This window comes from Ostrea edulis, chromosome 1, assembly GCF_947568905.1.
Source record: "Ostrea edulis chromosome 1, xbOstEdul1.1, whole genome shotgun sequence".
Classification (NCBI taxonomy): domain Eukaryota; kingdom Metazoa; phylum Mollusca; class Bivalvia; order Ostreida; family Ostreidae; genus Ostrea; species Ostrea edulis.
The window spans coordinates 39,807,748-39,830,055 of record NC_079164.1 but is presented as its reverse complement, the minus strand read 5'-3'; the positions used below and the strand labels follow the sequence as shown (position 1 = coordinate 39,830,055).

At 35.2% G+C, this 22,308-nt stretch overlaps 1 long non-coding RNA gene and 1 pseudogene across 1 annotated transcript; both read right to left on the bottom strand.

Annotated features, from left to right (window-relative positions):
- Positions 1-317: 317 nt before the first annotated feature.
- On the bottom strand, positions 318-1,191 carry LOC125663533 (uncharacterized; annotated as a pseudogene).
- Positions 1,192-15,755: 14,564 nt separating this feature from the next.
- LOC130050021 (uncharacterized) lies at positions 15,756-21,483 on the bottom strand. The gene is made up of 2 exons (XR_008798404.1): positions 21,238-21,483; positions 15,756-16,400 (listed from the first exon to the last, which is right to left on the bottom strand). It is a non-coding gene; the product is annotated as an uncharacterized LOC130050021 (long non-coding RNA).
- Between the last annotated feature and the right edge of the window lie 825 nt (positions 21,484-22,308).

The following is a 22,308-nucleotide window of genomic DNA, read 5'->3' as shown; positions in this document are numbered from 1 at the left end:
GAAAGAGTGGGACAAATTGCCCGTACCCCATTTTTAGGTATCTGTCTCTATTGTTAGATCCGGTTTCACTGACATTCGAATTTGTTTCCCATTCCATTGATTCAGCTGCTGGATCCACCACGATATCTATTCTTTGCACTTTGCATGCTTTGAGAAGATCAATCATTTTGTGATGATTCTCTTGTGATTTCAGAAAACACTTGATCTGGAACATTTGTAACTCTCTTACGTACAGAGAAGCTGTAATGACTGCCTCTACTGTGGCATCTAATGTACGGATTAAACTTGCTAATTCTTGAATTGATACAGTTTTCTGCCTAGTGGCTATTGGTTCTAAAACTAAAGGTATATCCTCTTTTAATTTCATACTTGCTGTCTACAGGTCTGTTCGTTTCGGGGATCCTAAATCCAGAACCCCCTTTCTTTGGGCCTTGCACGCTTTGTTTGAAAGGCTGATATGTTGAGACTCTGTCCCCACGTCCTTGGCTATGTCCTTGTGAGTATCCAAGCGAGGGCGTCCCACGAAAGGGCTGGTCAATACGTCTACGTTTTGATGGGATCTCACGGGATATTTCTCTTGCACACTTCTTGCTCTTGTATGTACGATCCAGGGCTTTATATATAGTGTCATCATACAGGGTATCAGTCTCCTGAGCTAAATCAGGCTCATAAGTTTCCAATTCCTCTTTGTCCTATTTTACACCTTTCATGATCTTGGCCAGACAGTTTAGAAATCGTTCATATAAACAAGTAGCATTTACCTGTCCAACTAGAACGACCACTTACTCCACTAATTTGAGCATGTCCATGACTGGAAATTTGTCATTCTCTTCCTGTCCTTTCCTGGTCCCATCAATGGATGACCAAACTTTGACCAATGGTCCCATACTATTATTTTCTTTTGGATAAAAGCTAAACTTTTATCATGCAAATGAAGAAATTTCATAACGTTGTAGTCTATGAAATCTTCTACAAACTCCTCAACTTTTGGAGGGTTACAGAAAACATTTGAGCCCACAGGAACATCATCTAGAATATTTCTCTTAATGCTCTCATCTGTCAGATGTTTATAAAAGTACTTTCTACACTTATATGTCATACCCCCTCCGACATGAACGCCGATTCACCGTCAGTAAGGTAAAATCTTTCAGAGTCAGACTCATTGTCACACTGAATTGACAAACTGTCACCATTGTCATCACTTTGAGCCCCCTGGGCTATTTTAATCTCACTTGAATCATCTCTACTTGATTCTTGGCCCGACTCTTACAGGTCACTATCAGAAGACTGATAGCCAAAATAGCCTTTCTCCATAATACACAACGTGCCGCAAAATAAACCCCAACACAACGTCTCAAAATGTTGCATAACGTGCCTATATAATATACAAAACCTGTTCAACAAAACAAATAATTAACCAAAAATCACGAAGTAATCAAAGAAAATATCGCGATTATTATAGATTTATCTTAAAGATTTTTCAGGACACCTGCTTTTGAAAGAAGCCAACGAAAGAATGGGGTCTCAGGATTTTTGAAATCCTGATCCCGATATCTTTGAAAGGCATGTGAATAGAGGAAATACGGAAGAATGCAGCATTATACCTTTATAATACATCAGTTAACGAAATAAAATTAAAGCAGGGCCGTAAATTAACCTTCAATTTGGAGGAGGCAGGAAATTAGGCGGGGGTCTGGGGGCCTGGGCGGCCCCCAGACGCTGAACACATTTTGTGCACACTGAACACGTTTCGTGCAAAATCCTTGATTCTAGGGCCTTCTAAGATGTTACTTGACTAACTCATTCTAAAAGAAAGATTTGGAATGCTTTTTAAGGGAGGTATCATGTTCTTAGTTATTGGAAACAACATAAATTCTAATGAACTTTAAATTTTACTTTTTTTTTGGCTCAAAAGTTGGAGGAGGCAGCTGCCTCCTCCGCCTCCATGTAATTTACGGCCCTGTAAAGAATCTAATTTTTCAATTTCATCAGATATTTTGGAATCCGTTTGTCGTCTGGTATTACATTAAAAAATGTATGCCATACAATACATGCCTATTGCCTCAATTGATCATAATTAAGAATTAAATTTCTTTAAACAGTATCCCGACTTAAATCAACTATCACATTCCATCAAACATGCAATTGATAGAATATATATTTTTGGATTTGGTTTCGAAACATTCTTTTATCAAAGTTGCGTTACCATAACTTAACGAAAATATTTCAAAGAAGGTGCCTAAAGCCTCAGATATTCTTGTAGATTAATTTCAGTTACTTAAAGCTGACATGAATTAATAAATATAGTATAATTCTATATGTCCGCCATATTTCTTTGCTAATCCGCCATATTAGTTGGATATTCTATTGTTATATGTATCAGGGTTCGCATGGTATATAAGGGTACGAGTTGTGCTACGCTTCACTTCACATCAGTGTCTTCGATTTACCTGTGCGGGTAGCTTCGACAGGTAACACGTACATCTCCGATACTAATTTATAGGACACCAAGAAGAAATGAAATCACGTTTTGAAACACCATGCAGTGCTCAAAATTACAATAAACATATCGTACAGTAGTAAATCATTCTAAAAGCTTTGGATAAATAAATATAGAATGCCTTTTCTTTACGTGAATGTGGTACATTTGCAATAATTACGTCAAAACTATACAAAAACGCGGAGAAATATTTCATCTATTATCTAGATCTATTGATGAACTGGAATAAACAAAGGGTATACAATCTATACCATTCACACTTACTTCAAGCAAAATGCAAATACACACGTGTACATAAATGCTGCTATACGAAAAAAGAAGACATGGTCATGTATGCTCGCCATGAAAAAGCATCGAATGCGGATGATTATTTACCTAGGTCTACTCGTAATATCTGTAAAGGACCGAAGATGTACGTGTACACTTGTCGAAAATACTCAAAGTAGTAGTAAAACTCTCTATATTAGCATAATCCATGAAACAAAACGGTACACTCCATTTGTATTCCAACAGTAAACAACATTGTCCTTTGTACAGACTGCGACACACTTAGCCCGTGCCGATCAGCTATCTTTAATCAGGGGAAGTATCAGAGTAGAATATTTACCCTGTATTGTGCATGAATCCTTATACCGTATGATTTGCTTGTCAGAGTATTGCAGATTTATAAATCAGGAAATCTTTTAGGTACATAAATTGTTTGTGCATAGATAATTTGCATATACAACACTGCACGAGTGTATGGAGAGAGAGAGAGAGAGAGAGAGAGAGAGAGAGAGAGAGAGAGAGAGATTCAAACGATGATCTTGTAATAATCGCGCTATTATTAAGACAAATGATATCGTTAATTCAATACATGTATAACAGAACAGTAACTCAATATTGCTCTCATTAGTTGATATTACAGATTTATTTGATTCATTTAAAGCACGCAATAATTAAAAATTAAACATATCTTTAAATAATGTTATTTTCAATTAAATTACTTCATTTTATGCTAATTCGACGCTTAATAGATCTTATATATCTATGTCATTTTGCTTTATTACATTCTGCGTCGGATGCAAATTGCAGTAATGTAAAATTTAATAATTGAGTTTATCATATGCGTAGTTATCAAGCACATAGAATTTTTTTTATTTAAACATATTTTATTGAGAAACTCAACAGGATTGGGCAACAGACATAGCCTATATATGTAGGCCCTCTCCCAAATACAAAGGTCAAAGTACTTAGAATCAAGGGGAGGGGCCAATAGTGTCTGTCCCCCACCTTTGATAACAATATCCACTTTTTTTTTCTTTTCTTTTTTTATGTTTTCCGCCACACTTAACAATTTTTCATTTATCTGGTGGCGCCCAGTTTTTGTTGGTGGAAGAGAGAAACCAGATACAATGTACCCGGGAAGAGACCACCGACCTTCCGAAAGTAAACTGGGAAACTTTCTCACTTACCGGTGCAAGCGGGTTTCGAACCCGCGCCGACAGATGCAGAATTGAGAGGCCGTTATTTTGTAATGCAAATAAAAAATATATTGGGTGACAACCCCCTCCCTCCAAAATTGACCCCAGCTTGAAAATTCTGATATAATAGTAGAAGACACACACACATGAGACACTCATAGTAGAGGACTCTAACCACCCCATCCCATCCCCAACGATGGAAGAAAATAAAGTGTAGGGGGAAATTATTGAGGCAGTCAAAATAAAAGACTCTTGTAACCCTTCGCCCCCACATTAGGACTTTGAACATCGGATAAAACATCTTGGTTTGTTTGGGTTTTATGTTTTATTTTATTGATGTTTTCGTTCATCTTTTTAATTATTATTTTAAGTGGCAAGAAATTTTAAAGAATCCAATTTTCCATTTTTTTCTTCCTGTTGTACACCCCACCCCATGAAAAATGACGATACATGTCTGATTATTACATGTACATTTTGCTTTTCAACACTTGCATGCATACTAATTGTATGGTGTAGAATTGCACCCTATACCAAGTTTTACTTCATTTACACAGTGTAAGGAATGGTAAACCAAAATCACAAAACAAAATGCATAAAGGCCAAGATAGTTTTAAGCGTAGGAACTTCATTCATGAATACATAGATACATGTATTCAGAAAAATCGCATGCATGCATTGCAGGACTATAGCATATGTGTGTTTTAACGTTTCTGTAACATGCCATAATGATTATTTTCATTTCGGAGATCTAGCGCAATGGATATATTCTGAAAATAGACATACCGCTGTACGTCGAAATTTCAAATTCAAATGTATTCGGTAAGATGTTAGTATTCATAAATTAGTAAAATTCGTGTTGAGGTTTTTTTTTATATATATGATACAGTGTCAATCTACTGTAATGCATTAGTAGGATATGCAAAATTCAAGAGTATCAACATTTTTTAGTATCGATATCTATATGATCACGAAAAAACATTATAATGTATATCCGGATTCATATGCCGATTTAGAAATCAATGAAAACAAAGCTGCATAGTTTGGGGGAGGGGGTTCAAATGAGTCTGATGAAATTAAAAGAAGGAACCCCACATATGCATTCAAACTAGATGTACTTCAAAATGATTTTATTTCTGCTCTGACTGAAAGCATGATTCTAAATTCGGGAACGAATCTTGCATACAAAATAATCAATAGGGGAACACATAAATCCGATCTCCTTTGGAATTTAATAAAATGCAGATATGCACCATTCTTTCAACACGAATTGATGTTGTTTCAGGCACGTATACAGGGGGTTGGGGTGGGCAGGGAGGCTGGGCTGGTCTGCTCTCCCCACTTTTTTGACAATTTACTTTTTTCCGTTATTCTAACATACAAAGTCAGTATTTTCTACAAGCACAGTTAAAACTGATATATTTTTTTTTTTAATTTGTAATGAATTCAATTATAAGCATCAACTCCTGCAAGTTTTTAATATATTGTCAATAACAAATTTTTAAATAGCTGAACATTTTTAATGCTTGTAAGCTTACCATTATATCAGTGATCAATTTTTTTTTCCTTCTGTGAAATGATATATTGTACATCGAAGTAGGACAATCTCTCTCTCTCTCTCTCTCTCTCTCTCTCTCTCTCTCTCGTCCAATCAATGAATATGGACATACGGAGACCGTAAATAATTATGTGGTTCCCAAAGAAACAATAAAACTATATTTTCGTTGATACATTTCCTTTTATATGTGTCTTTGTGTAATCAACTGTTTATTATGGATTGCAAATGTAATGCCCGCATTTTTAAACAGATGTATATTTTCGATCATTATTCCCTTATTTGTATATCCAAGTTTGTATATGATCATCGATAAATTTTGAATTGAGCACGCAATATATCCAACCAGATGCTCAGTGTATATGATTAGATTCCCGATTTCTATAAACTGCAAAACCTCGACCAGACAAGCATTCAATACAGGAAAAATTTTCGACTCTGACATCTCCCCCGATTGAATACACCCTATTTGGCACGGGTGAAGTGTGTCGCAGTCTGTATAATGGAATGACAACTTGTTGTAAAGTTCTAACGAGATACAAATGGAGTTTATCATTTTGTTTCGTGGATTTATCAGAATAAAGAGAATCTAACATCTCCGATACCTGTTGAATAGACGTCCGTATTTGATACGAGTTTTTTTGGCGAATATGCCACGTGCATTACATATTATACATATGGCATGGACCTGTATTTTGCAAGAATTGATATAAATAATATCTTTTATGCTCTTTGCTTATTCCACTCTATCAGTATGTAATTGTCAAATGATTTCTCCGCATTTATTTCATAAGAAACTGCAAATACTTGCATGCACTTGCAAGTATGCAAGAAAAGCTTCTTCTTTTTTTTTGCATCTTTTCTAAATTATCTAAACTTTCGAATGTTGCATTGTTATACAATAAATATTTTGTAATTTTGAGCAAAGCATAATGTTTTAAAATGTTATTTTATTTGTTTCGCATTCCCTATATATTATTATCGGAGATGTGCACTGGTCGAGTCCACCTAGAAAAATCACTCAGGTGTGACAATCATATTTGGGGTATATACGGGTAGAGTAAATTAGGCTACCTGAGAGAAATATGGCGGATAAGATGAGAAAGGTGTACGTATTTATTAATTCATGTCAGCTTTAATACAGCATTTTTCTTTCACTACAGTTTCCGTTATGAAATTTAAACTTCATAATGATAAAAGGTAAATATAACAAACAGTAATCAATTTCATATCTCCTACAAAGAATACAAAACAAGCATTCTGAGAGTATTGTATAGCAATACATAGTCCCTTACCTGAGGCAAAAATTATTGGACCGCAACAATATTCGAAGTTCATTATGAGACTAAGGTTATGGTAAAAGGGAAGATTGGAAAACCATGATAGGAATAGTTGGAAATCAACTATTATTCAGGTACAAAGACTAGCCCAGGAAAACTTCAAAATTGATCTGCAACTTGTTATGGCAAAGCAATCATCATGATGTAATGAATATCTGTAAGCACAACAAAAAAAGTTAGGAAAATTTACAATTCATGTATTTTTCCATTGATTGATTGATGTTTTCCGCCAAACTCAACAATTGTTCAGTTATCTGTTGGCACCCAGTTTTTATTGGTGGAAGAGACAACCCAGATACAATGTACCTGGAAAGAGACCACCGACCTTCCGAAAGTAAACTGGGAAATTTTCTCACTTACCGGCTCGAGCGGGATTCCAACCCGCTCCGACAGAGGTGGGAGGCCGTGTGATTTTGAGCGCGATGCTCTAACCACTCGGCCAAGGAGGTCCTAGACCGATACGAGATTCGAATTTGAACTTGTTATGGCTAAGCAATGTACCAAATATCAAATGAATATCTGCAAGCACATAAAAAAGTCCGGAAAACTAATAATTCATGCTATTTCTAAGTCCAAGGGCCATGATTTAGTGAAAAATCAACGGACCGAGACAAAATTCGATCTTAATCTGTAACTTGTTATGGCAAAGCGATGTACCAAATATCAAATGAATATCTGCAAGCACATAAAAAAGTCAGGAAAACTGATTTGTAGGACTGACAGACGGACAGGGCGCAAACCTAAAGTCCCCTTCGACTTCGTCGGTAGGGGACTTACTAAGAACTGGGCAAACACAGACCAAGGTGGGATCAGGTGACCAGGAGGAGTAAGCATTCCCTGTCGACCGATCGCACCCGCCGTGAGCCCTATGTCTTGATTGGGTAAACGGGGATTCCGTAGTCAAAATCAATGTGCCAAGAACGACCTCACAATCGGTATGAAACACTTCAGACAACATTTGACCCAATGATACGTGTAGGTTGTATTGGCAAACTCGATCATATATATTGGCCATATAATTTCAGAAATGCTGACACGAGACTGTTAAAACCCCTGCACCATCAACATGTTTATCAGTAGCCTGCCTCGATTTAAAAACTGATCATACGCAGAATAAGTTCTTGCGTATCGAATCAGTTGAGAGATATAAACAACATATACAGGTAATAATGGCATACTGTTACATAAATAAGGGAAGTTGACGATGGAGAAGCTGAAATCATCCCGTTTGTCATAAAGTTGAGTTGTTAGTTTGTCGTTGATATCTAATTTCAATAAAATATCTAAGTATGAAGCAGAAGTGAACGACTCGGTGGTGTCTTTTATTTCGAGCTCACGGGAATATATCGAATCGACTCATGGATGAAACTTATTATTGTTAATAGATGGAACGTCGTCGATATATCTAAATGTCGCATTGAAGGCCACAGCAAGATATTTTTGTCTTCTCAAGTATAAGTTTTTTAACAAATTCTGCTTCATAAGAATATAACAATAGGTCAGCTAACAATAAGAGCACAATTGGTGCTCATGGGAATTCCAACAGTCTGTTGGGAGACCTGATCACCAAAGACCAATGGTCATGTGCAAGGTGAAGACAACGAACAGTGATCAATCTCATAACTCCTACAAGCAATACAAAATAGATAGTTGGGCAAACACGGACCCCTGGACACACCAGAAGTGGGATCAGGTACCTAGGAGGAGTAAGCATCCCCTGTTGACCGGTCACACCCGCTGTGAGCCCCATATCCTGATCAGGTAAACGGAGTTATCCGCAGTCAAAATCAGTGTGCCAAGAACGGCTTAACAAACGGTATGAAACACTTCAGACAGCATTTGACCCAATGCGAGGTTGTATTGACGAACTAGATCGTTATAACGACCATAGAATTTGCGAAATGCTGACTTCAATCGAGACTGTTGAAATCCCTGTATCATCAACTTGTTTGTCAGTAGCTTACCTCGATTTAAAAACTGACTATACCCAGAACAAGCTCTTGCATATCGAATCATTTGAGATATATAAACACCATATGCAGGTGATAATGGAATATTGCTACATAAATGTGGGAAGTTGACGATGGAGAAGCTGAAATCATCCCGTTTGTCATACAGTTGAGTTGTCAGTTTGCCGTTAATGTCTACTTTCAATAAAATATCTAAGTATGAAGCAGAAGTGGACGACTCTGTGGTGTCCTTTATTTCGAGCTCACAGGGATATATCAAATCGACATATGAATGAAAGCTATCATTGTTAATAGACAAAACGTCATAGATATATCTAAAAGTCGAATTGAAGGTCACAGCGAAAGATTTTTTCTTCTCACGTAGAAGTTTTTGAATAAATTCATGTAAAGTGTTTAAAAGGCATACGTTTTGTTGTTGTTGATTTGAGAAAAGCTTTGCGATTTCAAGTCTTCTAAAATTTCTTTAGATAGTTTAGAATCCACATTTGATTTATACCACTTCTGGCATATTTAGCAGCAGAGTATGTTTTTGAAGTATGAAAAGATAGAATACTGGAAATAATTGTATTTCTTTTTTATACACATAGTGCATAATATGGAATTTATACATCTTTTTCTCCCAATTTTGTACATGTCATGCCCCACGCATAAACGTATGTATTGGTATGTTTTAAATAAATCGACAACGAAGTTTCCGGTATTTGTGAAGCACTGACAGTTTGCCATGGATATGCCGAGAGTTTATTATTAGTAAGGAGTTATAATCCATTTGCAGATGTTAATTCTATACCATTAGGAAATAGTATTCTGAAATGAAAAATGCATAAAATACAAATTGATATTTGACAATAATCAAGGCTGGATAGTCATAATAACAATCAGATAATTTCAGAAATACATTTATGCCCTAATTTACCCCATGTGCGTTCAGCTTTTCAGGTATATGCAATGGTTGGTAGTTGGGGTCTCTTTATCATAACTGTTTCATACAGATTGAGACCAATTTAAAGTAGTGAATGCATGGATCATTGAAAATTGATGCTTCAATGCAAGTTTTTTATTTTTACATATTTTGTAATTAACAGCATCTGTAATTCATAATGAAAATATCATTATCCGGATAGCGCAGAGGTAACGCTTTCGCTTCTCACCGCTGTGACCCGAGTTCGATCCCCGTGATCGGCTCCCACATAAATGACCCCTAGCGTAAACATCCGTGCATGAAACGACCCCATTGGAAATAAGCTTTCGAGCTGTCATGGGTTATCCTTGGTATTTATGTAAGTATGTATGTATATACCGAATAAACATTTATTTATTTATATCTGGGTTTTACGGTAACTGTGATGCTACGGTTGTCATACATGTAATAACCCCACTTATATGAATCTCCCGTAATAAATAGTATAAGTATTTCAGATGGTGTTTAGGATTGATACAAAAAGAGGGAGTGATACAAATGTTATATCAAATTAAAGTTAAAACTTTTACTTTCATATGAAGTAGAATATCGACTGCTTATGAACAGGTTTGCTATTTTTAGAAGGCTATCAAACATCACTGTTCGTTATCTTCACCTTTCATTCACCACAGGAAATACATTTTCACCTCCTGATAAATGAATGACCAATGAATTCTTTCATTTTTACATATGTTTTAACCTATGTTAAAAGGAATGTTTCCTGAAAGTATCAATGTTTTTATTTTAGCTTTATGACATTTTCATTTCCCAGACCTATCACTATAACATATACATGTAACAAATAGACTAAACGATAGAAAAAGGTGTGGAAAGCTGCCAGGGATGGGGCCCTGACTAAGCTCCATCTATATAACAATATGTATTCCCTATTACATATCGCAGGATGTAGAAGAAAGAAAAAACTACGAGAAATACAATACAAGCTTATATGAAAGTGAAAGTTATACATTCGAAATCATGTAAAAAGGGAGTCTTTGAATTCAATGTAATAACAGTACTTATATACAAAAGATTAAACAAGGTATCGTTTTCACATATTCTTGATAATATTGTAAAAAAAAAAATTATTATCTTATATATTTATATTACAAATTATATTGCATATTATTTATATCATGTACAAATAAAGTAAAGGGAAAGGATCTGCCTTCCCTTTTACATGACTACCCGGGTCAAAATGGACTTTTTGGAGTGCAAGAAGGACCCTTTGGGTAGTTCTTATGGAATACTTTCATATCCTCTACAAATGATTTATTTATATTTGTATAACTTTTTTCTCATATGAACATATAATCTTGTAAAGTGTCAATGTGTGTTAGGTTTACTATGGCACTATGAGCACTATAGCCCCCCCCCCCTCTTTTTATAAATGCTGCATGTGATGATATAGATAAATATGCGTCTTTCATGTGTTTGTTTTAACTTGTGTTAAAACTATAAATAATGAACTGATGTTTATTATTGAATTAATTTCACGTAGAATGATAGTACTGTTGCTTTGGAAATGTGTTTAGTATTTTCTATTTTCTATTACTTGTATTCATGATCCTGTACATGTAAAAAAAACAACAACACACAACCAAAAAACCGCCGGAAGCCGGAAAATATCACGTAATCGATGTACACTGTGCATGGTCATTATACCTGCGATGGGTTTTTTCTTCTTTCAAAACAAACGATAATCAACAATAACAAAACTGTCTTATATTTGGAAATCAAAGAATTAGCTGTTCAAATTGAGAAAAAGATACTAACATCAAGTACTGTTTTCAAACTACACATTTTTTGATTTCTGGTAAAATGTGAATAACTCTTATTGTCCATGTTACATAATTATGAATCCCGTGATTTCCTCTTAGCTGACGAACTCGAAATCAACGATGGAAATATTTGTAGCTAAGTAAAGGGTCGACACAAACCGAAGACTGAAGACGCATCAACTGACAAAGTTTGATGATCCTAGGTTTTACAGTGCCCAAAATATGCATCTAAAATTGAAAATGTGAAATTTGAATATCTGCAAAATTCAAAAAGTAGGTCACTGTGACCTACTTTTTTATAAATATGTTTCAATCCCTCAAGATGCATCAAGTTACAAGATTTGATGATTCTAAACCTCTCGGTATTTGAAATAACAACTTAAAATATATCTATAAATGATAAGTCATAAAATTCAGAAAGTCGGTCACGGTGACCTATTTTTCAGTTGACGCATTTCAAGGTCCCATGATCCACCAACTGACAAGTTTTGATGATCATAGGCTTCAAAGTGTCCAAGATATGCATCAAAATTAATTTTAAAATAAATACCTGCAAAATTCAAAAAGTAGGTCACCGTGACCTACTTTTGAGACAACTTGACACAAGGTCCTAAGATACATCAACTGTCAAAATTTGATTATCCTAGTCCTTATAATGACTAAAATATCAAAGATTTAAGGAAACATAAATTTAGGTCAACTTTGAAGTGACCTTGAGACCACGCCCTTTGCCCCAGGGTAATGCCTTGAACAATTTTTAATCTACAACATATCCTCATCCTTATGTGTAAGTTTGGTGATAATCTACCCAGTGGTTCTTGAGAAGAAGATTTTTTAGCAACCACTACTTTTGTTTGTATTTTCCTGATTATATCCCCTTGTTAAAGGGTCACATTCCTCTATTTAGTATGTATGAAAGCCCTTGGGCCAATGATACCCTGTAACAAATTTGAAAAAAAATTGGCCAAGGGGTTCTTGAGTTATAGCCCTTTTTCTAAAAAGTTTACGCACACCGCACAAATGGCCATAGCATTAGCTCTTTGAGCCTTCGGCTCCGAAGAGCTAATAAAATTGCATTATTGGAAGGCAGAGAGTTAAAATTTAGATCATGGTATCAAATAACAGATTAATGATTATTTTCACTTTCGATGATGACCTTGTTACTGCTAAATCCATGCTAAATGAATTGTAATAAGAATGGGCTTGATATATGATTAACCAGGGCGGGGGGGGGGGGTCACGGCGGGTGTGAACGGTCGACAGGAGATGCTTTCTCCTCCTAGACACCTTATCCCACCTCTAGTATACCCAGGGGTCGTGTTTGCCCTACAGCGAATGTAATCCCACTTTAAAAAGTGCTCTCCCAAACTCAGTTTGGTAATAGAGTCATACAACAAGACATATATTATATTATTATTGATATCTACATCATCAATCACTTGTGCATTGGAAAGGGAATGCATTAGCGGGTGCATTCGCGACCATTAATGTACTAAGGATCACATTAGTTGTGCTACTCACACAGGTAATGTTATCGGACTGCATTAGCTAGCGGAGATTACATCAGCCGGATGTTAAAAGTCTGGTTAAATCATAGTAGTTAATTACATATTCATCAAGACTTTCATCCTTCGTTACTACTGACCTATATTATCCGGATGAGTGATTATATACATTAAAATATTGGATCACACTTGTAACTATTTTTCAGTAGACGTGTATGGTTCATATATGTAAAAAAAAAAGTATACATTCATGATAGCTTTATGTATAACTTAAATGTTAAATAAAATGTTCCACTATATTGGTTTTACTTTCTAAATGACAGCTTACGGCGAGTAAAATTTTTTCTTCAAACTTTCCCTGGCTTGTTTCATTGTTTCTCTGTCCGACCTCCACAGTGTCTATCCTATTTATTGCAAATTAGCCGTTCTAAAACGTATTGATAGTTAGGATACAGATAGCCATAACTGACTGGTTATGCAATAACACAACTTTATTGGTAGCTGATTCAACCATCTAACATACAAATACAATGAAAACACTGTTGTTTCAGAGGATACATTATTTCAATAACTTTTTGGGCACCAAATATTTGTAAGCATGCAAATATAAGGAATATAAAAAAAAAACCCACTAATAAACGTACCACGGTAGCTCAGTGGAATTTCAGTCAAACATGCATTCATATGCATATAAATTATAGGAATATGAAAACACACATTAATAGACCTATGAAAATAAGTAACGCTGTCAAATATTGATCACAGACTGAACAACTACACAAACTACTCATTAAGAGCTATCAAAACATATCTTCATTTGTTAAAAACGCGGTTATATTTTCAAAAAAGAACATTTCGATCGCAATTCTTCCAAGATACTGTGTTCCCCTACGAACGGTGTCCCAGCTGATATCATCGACTGAAACCGTTCGTTTATTGCGAGGAGATCATCTTTTCCCACTCCACGTAAAGAGACACGTTCCAAAAACAGTTCATCGTCACAGTATTTGAGGATAATAGCTTTTCTCTTCTTCCAAACAACATCAAATGTGACACGAACTGTTTCTCTGCTGCGTATTGAGACAATGTTCCCATACTGTTCCATGTCTTCGTGTTGTAAGTCGTCAGATAATGCAAAATTCTCCACTTTGAAAACTTGGCATACTTCAGTGAGCATATTTTTGTTTATATCTTCAATGTTTGTTTTTCCATTGTGTAACATGAGAATTACGAGAACTGCAAAATGACGAACATTATGTTCGCTACTCGATTCCGATAAATCAGTAACTCGCCACAATATCAAGCCATATTGGTTCTTGAGGAATTCTGAAGCACGCTTTAGGTAAGACGCGTTTTCAAATAGGAGAGACGGTATTGTCGCTTTTCCTATATCTCCAGCTTTGCATTTAATGTAAACCTCTCTGTATTTATCGATGTCCCTTTGCTGGTATTTTTTATCCCTAAGCCATTCCTTTCTACTTTGCATATGACTGTCGAATATTGCTCCCCAGTCTTCTTCGGTGTACCAATCTACTCTTAGATCATAAATTTTATATTTCAAAGCACTGTACTTTAGGAACTTTTTCACATGATCTAACACAGTGGCTGGCACACATACCAATGCAGAAGTCTCCCCTTTTCCTGCTGCTATTGCATTTTCGAGTTTTTTGAGTAAAACATCAGTAATGTTTTTATTGAACCAGCTTTTGATATACTCATCCAGTATAAGGAAAAGTTTCTTGTCTTCCGACTTGTCCTTGTCTATTTCGTTCAAGTATTTGAAGTCCACGGGCCGTAAATTTGCTCCTGTGATATTTTGACAAGCAGACATACCAGTTTTCTGGGCGAGAAAAGTCTTTCCACTTCCTGGTACTCCAGTAAGTACCACGACATTTCCAGATGAAAGTGATTTTGCCATCCTTTCTATGAAAGATAAGTTCGCCATATTCACGTGTACACGCTGTCCTGTGAAGAAAGATAATATATTTCAACATTGCTCCTGTTATCTAATGTCACATTGGGAAGACTGAAATGCAATAGAAACTAAAGTGTATGGGATAATGTGAACATCAGCAGATAATAAACAATATATCAATTCTTTCAGCATTACCAAAATGCAATATTACGGATTTCTGTCGAATAAACTACCAAAAATTTACTAATTATCTCAGATAATTACAACAGCATAAATAAATATTTGATATAAATAAAAAGGATAAATGTTAATTCACCAGAACAGCAACGAGCTTTCATCAATAACGATGTCAGAGTATGAATATGGCTAACATTGAGCAATTTTGATGAAACAATCCCATTTCGCATGTTATATATTTAATTCTATTTACGAGGGTCACTTAAAAAAATATAGACATTGTCTTTCATGTATATATATATATATATATATATATATATATATATATATATATATATATATATCCAAATATGAAAAATTGTCTCAATGTCCGGTAATCAATAGGTAAAATATTAAATAAAATGTGACAATACGTTGTAAAACGTAAGCGCTTTCTTACGTTTTAAAACGTGTTGTCATATTTTATTTAATATTTTACCATATATATATATATATATCAACCCCGGGTAGGGCCGGAAATGGGTATCATATATAATATATATATATATATATATATATATATATATATAAGTAAAAATGAACACATTATTGGATTTAAAATTTAAAATCATTTATTTTATCGATCTGGGAGGTTTAATTCTATTTGATCATACAGTATTTGTGATATATAATTTTAAAAACAGTGTGTTCTTTCGCCATGGAGCATCGTTACGTTAAAAAGACAACGTCACAGTGTCGCGTTTCACAGTTTCTCAAAATTTCACACACAGCCTGTGGCGCCTTCTAGCTTTATCGTCTAGGTATCTAGCGGGCTGCAACTTTTCTCATTTCAAAATGTTCAGTAAGAATAATGAAGACGGTGCCATGGCTACACGTAGCATCAAATATATCTGATAATTCCACGACAGTGACGCGGACATCATTTTCCATAACATTACTTACCCTTTTGACAAGTTCTTCACAAATGAATCGTTTACTACAAAGATGTTCGTCATCCAATATAGAGTCTCTACCACAAGGAAATCCTCTATGTCATCCATACATTAAAGCAAGACTTCACTTTTGACATATTATTTGCTTCTTCAAGTATTTTAACAATTTGTATTGGAGATTTCAGGAGTGCGACACAAAATTCTGTGGTCATTCGCAGCTCCGTGATTTCCCGATTGAGTTTGTAGGGTTTTTTTTTTTACCTTCATGGACAAGGGCGTCGGGAAAGGGTTGACGTTCGCCGCCCTAAAAATTTTGCAAAAAAAAAAAAGATAAATAAATGAAAATCAAAACGAAACACAAAATTAGAAAACTTGTAACGGCGATATATACTCATTGTACCGTCGATCTGTGGTCAATGGAGCGGCAAAATGTTAAAGTTATTATTTGCACATACGCAAAATGGAATGTACAAGAATGTGTGTCTATATATATGTACCCCTACCTGACGGTTGTTAACCATAAACTGGGGGTTGCTGTAAGTGCGAGTTTGCTACAAATTGTTCATTGTTTAATTAATTGCGCGATCGATGTTTGGAAGGTTTTAAGTTAATAATTTCACCAACATTGTAAGTCATTATAAGTAATTAAACCTATCGAACAATATTACAAAGCATAAACTAAAGGAATATACTGAAAATTAGTTCAATTTCATTTCTTTATTAATTTTAAGCTATACACAGCTCACCAGTTTGCATACATCTTTAATAACGCATTTGATATCAGAACAAAGTATGCATATATTATGACGGAGAATACAATTACACAGTTTCTTCTCGCATTTTCGTTAATATCACTGTCTAGAACAACTATAGTTGAGATTTGGTTTTGGTTTTTACCTTTGTCACACATATTCATGCATTTCAATTTCCAGTATTTATCAACCTGTTGATTTTAAATTTCCTAAACGTTGTTACGGGAAGAAGAATCCCAAAGTGTTCTTTCAACCTCTCTCGGTTTAAACCATACGCGTGGTTACATTATCATGATGAGACAACTATATCAAAATATTATTTTTGTATCTACTCCATATTTTAAAACGAAACAAATTTTAGTGTATTATATGTATTGAAATCACCGATTCATTTACATTAATTACACTGAACACGATATTTGTAATAATAATATTCTTTAATCTAAAAGTTTATCTTATTTACAGATAACATATCTGGAGTATAACAACTTTGTTTTCTATCAGGCGGTGTCTTTAAGACATTGACAAATTGGAGAAAAATATCAAGATTCGATCAGACATTTGAATTTAAGTCAAACACGTTTGTTAGACACCCCCCCCCCCTTTTTCGATCAAAATCGTCTCTCCAATGTCAATGTCGAAAGAGAACTACCTGCCTTCAGTAATCGATTAAATGGTCATTCGGATGAGACCGCTAAAAGTGAGGTTCCGTGTCACAGCAAATGTGACGCGATACATAGGCCTAAATTGTACAGCCCTTCACCGGCATTGGTGACGTCTCCATGTGAGTAAATGAGTCTCGAGAGGGATGTTAAACAATATTCCATCAATCGCTTATAAAATGGTGAAATAATTCTTTACAAGAACGTAAATCTTTTATTCTGTTTTAGTGCCATTTTTGAGAGATTTGACAATTGACAGATACTGCATTTTTGTAAATAACAAAATTTTACCATGCGTCGTGAACTGATTTTGTTCTTTTATTTATATCATTTATATGTCGTAATATATCTGAATTTTCTTCACTATAATCAAAATCATTTATTGTCTGTTTATATCTACCAATCTTGGATGTAAAATGTTCAGAAAAAGTTATGGCAAAAGTCTACATTTTTTAATTCCCCTCGTACTAGTTATTCTAAATAAGAGTTTATATAATTTAAAATGATTTCGAAAATTATGGTGATTGTTATTATATATTTTTACATGCCTTTAGGGATTGAATCAATTTTTTTTGTTCTTTCAGAACTTTGTTTTTCTCAGCAGGCGGTCGATGAATGGTAGGGCTGGGACGATTCAGGGTTAGCTCGATTCGGTTCGGTTTCGATTCAGAACAGCACGGTTCGGTTATTTTCGATTCGGTTCATGTTAGGTCCAATTTATCTAATGACACCACAAAAATTAACAATTTTAATGAGTAGCATATTGGATTTGATTTTATTCAGGTTATATAACTATGTGTCGTCATTTGTAAGCATCATATCTGTTCATAATGGCATTTTATAAATAACTTTGATAGAAAAAAGAAAACACTGACAGTCTATCAAAATTTGTTATATTAGTGTGCTGCATAAGTTTTGGATTATTAAACAAATCTATAGTGAATCTAAAATGTATATAATATTGTTTTTATTGATATGCAAAAATTCAACAATTCTATCAATTGAGTCTTTGGAAATCTCTCCTGTCAAATCTGTTTCATTACCTACGATGTTGATTTCACTCCACCACTGACAGAAATGCTATGTCATGTAAAGATAAACTGCAATGATCTTACGGACCATATTCTGGTGGTATATGAGTGGTGAAAATGTTAACTCTCAACACAGTAGTGATTTAAATCTCTGTTGCATAAAAAAACACATGTTTTCAACATCACTCGGACGCCATATTTGTTGTTTTGGTGTAAGTAAACTCTAAACCGAACCGAATCGAAATCCGGAATTTGTAATCGGTGCATCGAATCGAATGGTGTGAATCGTGGTGCACCGAAATTTTCGGTGCACCGCACATCCCTAATGAATGGCATTTGTATCAGATCCTACAAATAACTATTCATTTAATGGGCATCAAAGCGACTATTTTTATTACAAAATATATGTACCATTCCTATTAGAAACAAGTAACAACTAAACAGATATATTATACACGGAGTAGCCAACAGTATTGCAACAAACATGGCTGACGTCATTTTACTCGCTCCAAATTTTATTTTTATTGCTGACGAGTAACAAACTAAGCTTGGGTCATGACATCATAATGTCATGTAAGCGAATTAACTAGGGTATGGATTATATGGGGGAACCTTTTGTACTTCAAAGTAGCAGACGATTTCCGGTAAGGTATCAAATGACAACAATGTCGAAGAATAAGAGAGAATTGTCAAAGGACCTAAAGGAACGGATAAATTCTAAATTCATTAGGATTTAATGACTACAGAACGGACGGGATTTGCAAAAAAATTCGCCAGAAAGGAAGTGTTAAAAACGACCCCTGGAGTGGAAGGCCCCGAGTGATAGATGAGAGGGGTAATCGGAAACTTTATCACATTTTGAAAACCAACAGAAGGCAATCTCTTCAAGACGTTACATCAACTTTAAATAGGAATGAAGGTACAAATGTGTCAAGGAGAACTGTTCGTGGTAGGTTACAGCTGGGGAACTGTTCGTATTAGGTTACACCAGGAAGGATACAGGAGGGGCAAAATTCAGAAAACGCTCACAATCAATAAAGTCAACAAACAACGCCGAATTTTGTGGTGCCAAGGGAAAAGACATTGGAAACCTGAACAGTGGCGGAAATTTATTTTGTCAGACGAAACACAAGTAGTCATTGAACAAAATGACGTAATTTTGGGTAGAAAATCGTTCGAGAAGTGGAAGCCTTACTGTCTGAACCAACTCAAAACGCCCGTGAGGGTAAGTTGTATGTTTTGGGGGTGTATTGCCTATGATGGTATTGGTGTTCTTGTGCCTGTTGATGCAAATCTTAAATCAGCAAAGCGTATTGAACTGTTCCATAATCACTTATGGCCTGTTGTTGTCAAAGTTTATGGAGATCAGCAATTCATTTTCCAAGACGACTATGCCACCCCAATCCTCGAGACAGACCAATACTTGAAAGCAAGAAAACGTCGTTCCAAAATCCAACTTCCCTGCAGAGTCTCCAGACCTTAATATCATTGAAAATGTCTGGCGTTGTATCAAAATCAAACTTTACCGTGAGATTGATGATATTAAAAATTGGGATGACCTAGTAGCTGCAGGGACAGGAATTTGGAATGGTCTCTCTCACACATACATCCATAGCTTGTATGCTTCGATATCTTCAATACCACGACAAGGTATTATCCAGAAAGGCTTTGCAACAAAATACTAGAAAAAATGCTAAGGAAATAATGTTTATTTCACTTAAAGTTCTTTTTTTCCCATACCGATGATATTTACTTAAGAAATGAACATCACTTTTGAGCTGTTCATGGTCAGTATGAACGGATTTGAATTTGAGGCAAATTCTGTGAATCGCGCTAATTGACCATGAACAGCTCAAAAGTGATGTTCATTTCTTATATTTATATTCATTTACTAAAACACCGTTTGTTTACATTGCTTCTATTTTGTTGCATAAAACGAACTCCTAGCCTCTGTCACAGTAGTTATTGTGACGTACGTCAACACATAGACATGACGTCACATTTCGTCTCACCCTGCATTTTATCAACATTGCAAGGTGCACTGTATTTTGGAGGTAGGATACCGCAAGATTAAGATGATAATCCACGTAAGGTTACAATCTTAATCCAAAGGTGTGACTTGCGATATCTTTGTAACAGTTGTCCTATTTTTTCAAATCATTACACTCTCTCAGTCGCGTGCTTTAAGCAAGTTCATAATCCGTTCATAGTCAATGTGAACGGATTGTGTCGCGCTCTGAAATTGGTTGGTTCATAGAGGAAAATACGATTTGTAATATAAATATATTGTGATGACGTCAGCCATGTTTGTTACAATACTTTTGGTTACTCAGTGTACAATTTCAGAGATGGGATAAGTAGTAGTAGTTTATTTATTCATAGTGACATGTGTATATTCACAAACATTATGTGAACAGACAGTGTAAAAATAAATCAAACACCCGGCCCACCAGGCCTCTATACATGTACCACTTTAAACACAAAACTTAAACGCAGTACATGAAGAAGAAAAAAAAGAACATCACCAGACAATGTGCCATTGAGCTCAATATATTTATATTTACAAGACATCCTAAAATAGTTTAAATGGGTTTTTTTGTTTCAATGATTGTCGATTTCATAAATTCCTTTAAAAGTTTATACTGCTTAAAATAATTTAGTGAATTATGATTGTTCTTGTGTGCATTTGGACATACCTTTGGAAGTTGAATTAATTTCTTTTGTACTTCCTGTACTTTGATTTTCTCCAGTAGGCGGTCGATGGATGTCATTCGTATCAGATCCTATGAATAACAATTCATTTAATTGGTATTAAAGAGGCTAGTTCTTATTACAAAAACATTACTCTTCGAAATAATCAACAAAGAGATATGCATTATACAATGTCATAGAGTAAGGATTTTGCCTGCTTCTTCCAATACAAAGTACCTCCTCTGGAGTGTGTTTTAGTTGAACTAACTTGAACCCCCATCACCTAAGGATGATTTGGATCAAATTTGATTGAAACTAGCCCAGTGGTTCTGGAGAAGAAGTTATCCCTACATATCAGCATGTCAAACATTGATGCCCTAATGTGGCCCAACCCTACCCTCGGGGTCATGATCTGAACAAACTCTATACCAGGAAGCTTTCACTTTTATACCCAGGTGGTTCTTGAGAAAATGAGTTTTAAAGATTTTTTTTATATGCTCACATGTAAAACTTTGGTTCCTCTTGTGGCCCCAACATACCCCTGGGATCATGATTTTAACAAACGTGAATCTTCACTATGTCAGAAAGCTTTCATGTACATTTCAGCTTTTCTAGCCCAGTGGTTCTGAGAAGATTTTTAAATGACCCCGTATTTTTTTAAATTATCTCCCATTTTAAGATGGCATGAGCCTTCATTTGAACAAACTTCAATTGTCTTCACCTAAGGATGATTTATATAAAGTTTGATTGAACCATTAGCTCAGGCGAATATTTTCCTATATATCTGCATGTAAAAATTTGATTCCCTATTGTTGGGGCAACAATAGGGAATCACCCTATCACCCCCGGCGGCCTTGATCTGAACAAATTTGAATCTAATGGCATGTCTTGTCATTAAGAGAAAATTGCAACCTCGGAAACACACGATGAATACTGTGAATCAAACCTATAACAACATTTTTACTTTACGGTGGAGTACACACTTTGTACATATCACTCCCCGATAAGGCTTTAGTACGTAGAAAGGTGACAACATCTTTATTTCAAAAATGTAAGAAGATATTTTCTTGAATGAT